This window comes from Bidens hawaiensis, unplaced genomic scaffold (genome assembly GCF_021521415.1).
Source record: "Bidens hawaiensis isolate Kalapana, Puna unplaced genomic scaffold, B.hawaiensis_p1.1 tig00019932_1, whole genome shotgun sequence".
Lineage (NCBI taxonomy): Eukaryota > Viridiplantae > Streptophyta > Magnoliopsida > Asterales > Asteraceae > Bidens > Bidens hawaiensis.
In genome coordinates, this window is record NW_027493027.1 from 162,031 (window position 1) to 168,895 (window position 6,865).

The window sequence follows — 6,865 nt, forward strand, 5'->3', positions numbered from 1 at the left end:
TCAATTTTACTAAAGTTATGTTTGAGGTTTTGTCTATGTTTCTGTTAAAATTTAAACTGGTTGATCTCGTTGTAAAGCGCGGGTATAAAATACTAGTTTTATAACCGTATATTAACAAACAAACATGTACAGATGTAAACAAGCAAATGTAAAAAATTAAAAAAATAATAACATAAGAGAACAAATATAATTGACAAATTACAAAGCATAAAACACATTCATTAACACATCCGAACAAAAACAACTATCCTTGAAGTTAGTAAATAAAATTAATTAAACAAAATTTCTCGTGCATACGTATTTGGCCGTTTATTAAACGAACAAAACGTAAACAAACTTTCAGTCAAACAATTCATAAATTATTCATCGAATGTTTAATTTGTTTACAACACAACTAACAAATGATCGAGAAGAATGATAATATAGAATAGTATATATATAATCCTATCGTACTCTTCCAACATATATTATTATACATGACAGTTAAATGGCAGCTCGATACGTATCAAAAGGATGAAGTAAACACATTCTTAACGTCACTTTTAAATCTCAACTTTCACCAAAATCACGTCGTCTACTTATAAAACCAAACCCATAGGCCGGCCATAACCCATAATCAAATTCAACAACATATAAACAATGTCTCAAACCAATCTATTCATTCCATTTTCACAACCAATAATCATCATCTCCTTCGGCTCAATCTTTCTATCAACATAAGCACTCAATGAGTCCCATAACATCAACAGTTGGTGCCAAACAACACCTCATCCCAATCACTGCATGCATAACTACCTAACCGGTCGTCTTCCGGCACACAGTAAAGACTTCCGGATACTAGCTTTAGAAGCCGCGCTAAATCAGGCACATTACACTCAAAAATGCGCTGTCGATCTCGAGAATAACAGCCGAAGCAGACGGAAGAAATTGGTCTCCAAAGACTGCTGCAAGCTTGTAAACAACACCATTGTGCAACTAAACCAAACCCTAAACGGACTCAAACGCAATAAAATATCTGACTTTGTTGCGCAGACGTGGCTCAGCGCCGCGCTAACCAATCTCCAGATATGTTTCTCTGGCTCCGGTGAGCTGAACTTGACGGAATTTGTTGCTCCGATCAAGACGAGTAACTAGACGGAGCTGATAAGCAATAGTTTAGCTATTAATAATAAGTTTTTCTTGAGGAACACACAAGATTCTGATCAAATCGAGGGTGAGGGTTTTCCAAAATGGGTTACGAAGAAAGATCGAAGACTAATGGTGTCGGATTCGGTTTACTCGAGGGTTAATGTGACCGTGTTTCCTGCGAAGGGGAGTAAGTTTAGGACGATTCAGTCGGCGCTTGATTATGCGGCGAGTATAGACCGTGGAGATGGGAGATTTATTATTTATATTAAACGGGGTGTTTATAGAGAGAATATTGAGATTGGATATGATATGAAGAATATTATGTTTCTTGGTGATGGATTGAGGTACACCATTATCACCGGTAACCGGAGTTTCACCGGAGGTTTCACAACCTATAGCACTGCAACCGTTGGTAAGAATTACTAATTATATGTTATGTTTGTTGTACAATAGCTTTTCATTTTCTTATAAACTACGTACGTAACTAATTTTTTATTTTATTTTATGTTTTAACTAAGGTGTGGATGGCACCGGATTCATTGCCCGTGGCATAACTTTCAGGAACACCGCGGGCCCGGAAAGGGCTCAAGCGGTGGCGCTGCGATCTGCTTCCGATCTGTCGGCTTTCTACGCCTGTAGTTTTGAAGGCTACCAAGACACGCTCTTCGTGCTATCTCAACGACAATTTTATAAACTTTGTTATGTTTATGGAACCATTGATTTCATATTTGGTAACGCAGCTGTTGTGTTTCAAAACTGCATGATTTTAGCTAGGAGACCGCTTTATGGACAAGCAAATATGATAACTGCTCAAGGTCGTGGTGATCCGTTTCAAAACACCGGGATTTCAATTCATAACTCTCGTGTGATGGCTGCACCAGACCTAAAGCCTGTTGTTGGGTCGGTCCGGACCTACCTGGGCCGACCCTGGCAAGAGTATTCAAGAGCAGTTTATATGAAAACATTCATTGATTCTCATGTCAACCCACAAGGATGGTCACCATGGGGGAATACGGACTTTGCCTTTAACACATCGTATTTTGGGGAGTATGGTTGTTTTGGGCCTGGTTCTGGAACCAGAAACCGGATTACATGGCCCGGATACCAAGTGATAAAGAGCCCAAGTGAGGCATCACAGTTCACGGTGGAAAGGCTTATATCGGGTCGAGGTTGGTTGCGAGCTACCGGAGTTCCATTCATTGCAGGGTTTTAAGGATAAACCAAATTAGGTTTAGTTACATATGTACATTACCTCATATTATTTAATTTATATTTATTATTGAATATCTACATGTATTATTTAAGTACTTTTGAAGCTCGTGTCAAACACAAGATAATTCAAATTACAAAATTACAAGTAAAACAAATAATTACATACCGTATATGAAAAATATATTACATCTATGCTTGTATATAAACTATGAGTATATAAATTGATTTTATTTATATTACAAAATGATTTTTTTAAATGAACTTAATAAAAAAAATGCACATGCAAAAACATACCCGAGAATGCTTCTTTCTATTGAAAATTTCATTCTCAGTGTCATATATGTATAATTGAAAGAATTTTGTTTATGAATCAATTTCAGAAATAAGACTTCTCATACGAAAATAGTTCTAACCACTCAGCCTAAAAACAGGGTGAGCATTACCGTTAATGATATATTTATCAATTTACCACCTATCGAAGGAAATAAGAACATTAAATTGTAACGACGGATGTTCTTCAAGAACTATGTTTTTATGAGCCACATCATGAAAAAGATTTTGATAAGTTTTAGGGGGCTTCTTGACTTTTTCATAATGACAACATAAAAGCTAGCATGTTAACTTGTTCAATTTTGTGAATATTTTGTTTCATTTGAGCATAGTTTGCATGACATGTTTTCCATACAACATTCTGATTACCATTGAAAGAAAAGTTAATGCTGACATATATATCTCAAATTTAATAAAAGTTAGTAGTATTGATAGACATGGGGGTGGCATGTCGAAATTGTTCGCAATCTTTTCTTATGTTTTATTAGTCGAGGGAAAATTGTCAATTTGCCAAACCCCGAACCTTTTGGTTATTTCCAAAAATGCACTTGAAAATAAATTTAAAACAAGAATTGTGTTTAAAATTCTAACTTTCAACCGTTGACATTTTCAAGTCTAATACTTTGAACTCATAATAAATTCGACGATAAATCTATTGGAATTCTCACACCTTTAAAAATAGTAAAATTCCCCATTTTTGACCCGTAACAAATTTTGAAATAAATTTAGTTAATTTGTACCAAAAAATCTATTTACCAACTTTTAACCCATAAAAATAAAATTTAAGTTCCACAAAAAACCTGAAACAATTATTGATAAAAAAAAACTAAGAAATTAAATATGATAAACTTTGTTATGTCTGAAAGTGATTCGTATATACTATCCTTGTAACAACTCGATTTTTCCATACATTATTAGGGGTGAGCAAAAAACGGTTCGGAACCGTCAGAACCGTGGAACCGAAACCAAACTGGTGCCTCTGAACCGCTAACCTGTGTTACATTACGGTTCTCGGTTCTTAGAATATGCATTAAACGGTTCGCTGTTCGGTTCTGGGTAAACTGGCGGTTCTAGACTTGGAACCGAAGAACCGGAATATTAAAAACGTTTTAACTATATTTACCAATACCCCTTTTTTATAGAGTAACTTATTCACTCGCATCCATTCAATCATTATTTAATTCAAATCTTCTTTCTTTGCGTTCAAGACCTAGCAATCATGATTAATTTTGATTTAAGCTATCAAGGTAATTTAATATAAAATGATATGATCTTCCTTTAATCTATCGCTGCTAATGATTACTTAACTTCAACAATTAGGTTTTAATCAAAAATATAACGGATGTTCGTATTGTAATCTAAATTAATTTTACCGTGAACGAAGACATACAATTTTGTAAACTTGTTTTGTAATTTGCAGTTTGCACAACATATTTGATAAATATACAACGGAAGTAATTCTAGCCAGAACCGATTAGCAAGAACCGACTTTACCGGTTCTGAAACATAACCGGTTTACTATAATTGGTTCTGGTTCCGATTCTAATTTTTAATCACTTTTGGTTCTGGTTCGGTTCTGGTTCCGGTTTGGTTCTTGCGATTTTGAACCGTTGCACAACCCTATATATTATACCCGACCCGCTTTTATATTCAGAAAATTTTACCAAGAAATATTGCGTTTATCGAGTAATCATTATCATATCATTAATTGTTTATTATATTTACTTAATATTAAAATATATGTAAACAAACTATCATTTATATTCATTTTTACCCCTAAACTACACTTAACCTCTTATTGTTCCCACCTCTATACTTCAAGGACTGAATTACAAATTTTGATCTTTTAACCCAATTACCCTAACCATACCCTCTAACATGTATCCAAACCCGACCTGATTAACAAACCCGTTTACCCAAACTTTATTCTTGGACCACAATCTTCTCGTAAACATGGAAATTATTCGATGCTTACTGTTATACATCCCAAATCGACATTGCCGACACTGGGAATTAGGAAATCAGATCATACGTGATTCATATTACTTAATATAATAAACCGACATAATTCGTTAACTATGATACGCGATAACAAACAATATATTGCAATTAAACTTGTCCACACCATCCTTTCAGCTTCGCAAACACAACCCCTCTATTTAATTAAGTTATCACTGTGTTATGATGTTGTTCTTGAACTCGTTTTTCGGCAACCGTACGTATCAATTAAACCATCATCGGTAATCTTATCAAGTAATTGGAACTTGAATTGTGGTCGTTTTAATTCACTTATCATTAACCCTAACATTAATTGAATTAACATATAATGGATTCTAGGGTTAGTATACAATCTGGGTGAGCAGTAATGTATTTAAATTTTATTTCCCATGTGTTTACCGATTGACACACTAGCCCAGTTGGTTGGTGTGTGTATTCAAATCCAAGGCAACCGGCCAAGGGCGTGGGTTCGAGCCCCCCTGGACGCGGTTTTTGCTAATTTATTTGTTTTAAATGGTTTTTATTTAATTTAATGAGTTATAAATATTAGTAAATATAAAGTAAACATTATATTTAACAACCTGATGTCATTTAGTTACGACCTTTGTCAAAAATCTAGTTAAAAGCTTTTGTTTACGTGTGTGTATATATATATGTATGTATTATAAGTATATCTTAGTAATAATAAATTATTTTCTTTTATTTTAAACCCAACACCATTCTCGGTGTTTTCTCGTCTTTGACGTCTTCGTAAATTTGCGTATTTTTGATTATATATATATATTATTCTTTTTAAACAAAAATGTAATAAAACATATTAAACGTGTTAAACGTATTAACTAATATTTTTATCATGGTGTTTCGTTAAAGATTCTAAAATATAAATTTTAACATAATCAACTATTTAAATTTTTATTATTATAGTATATCACAACTTATATTTATTTAAACTAATTATTCATAAATTCCAGTTATAAGATAAGAAAACAATTCTTATAATTGAATGATGACTAATAATACTGTTTCCGGAACAACAAATAATCCGTAGAGATCAATCGTTCAATCGTTAACATACTAATAATTAACATAACTCAAATAATATTGAAATCCTAAATTGATATCGTTGGTAAATAACTCATAATATTATATTATTTAATTAGGAATCCATGACTGTGAATTCTGAAGGGTTCATCTTTCTGACATCATCCTCATTTGTATTTCATTCATCTGATTAGGTGAGTATCTCACTCCCCTCATTTTACTCATTTAATACTGTTTTGGAGACATATACGTTCGTAAATATTTTACTATTATTTAATACTCAAACTTGCAAGTGTTAGTCTTGTGTGTTTAACAATTTATACCTAACGTGTTATATGCTTATGTACTTTACTTGAATACATGTAAGAGAGGTCTAACATATTCACAGACTAGTATGATCATACGGCCGTCGTGTTAGCCATCGTTCAATTCATCTGACATCGAGCTTACCGACAACATTATTTACTTGCTTATTGGTTAAATTAAGTATCTCACATGATATGGTTTGCTCGTTTATATTGTTATTATAGTGTCTAAAATATGGTTTTATAATCACTCAACTTAGTGTTGACAAAACCTATTTGTATTTTTAACGCATATGCAGGTTATTGCATGATATGATTATCAAGATTGTTTGGAGACACTTAGGATTGCATGCTAGAGTAAAGAAACAAGATTTTAGATCTTATTTTGTCTTTACTTATTTTAATAATATTTTATGTACTATGATTATTTGAATTTGTTGTACTATTTAATTTAAATTAATAGATATTAAAATTTTAATTATTGCATGAGAGTACCTTGAGAGCTGTGAGTAATCAGCTCACACCCCGGTATTTCCGCCTTAAATTGGGGTGCAACAATCCTTACATTTTAACACACACACATACACACACACACACACACACACACACACACACACACACACACACACATATATATATATATGGTAGAGTTAACGTAAAAAAACAATAGTTTTGTGAGAAGCATAAGAATAGATGTAGACCATTAGATCTAGAATCTAGTGGTTGTGATTGGTAGTTTCTAAAAGTTGTATAGTTTCCTATTTACATGGTTTAGTGTCCTATTTTGGTGGTGTATTTTATTTTAAAGCTTTCTCACACTTCTCACAAAACAATTATTTTTTGTTTGAACC

At 32.9% G+C, this 6,865-nt stretch overlaps 1 pseudogene; it reads left to right on the plus strand.

The window, feature by feature from the left end:
- Positions 1 to 406: 406 nt before the first annotated feature.
- On the plus strand, positions 407 to 2,442 carry LOC143559550 (putative pectinesterase/pectinesterase inhibitor 60; annotated as a pseudogene).
- Positions 2,443 to 6,865: the final 4,423 nt, after the last annotated feature.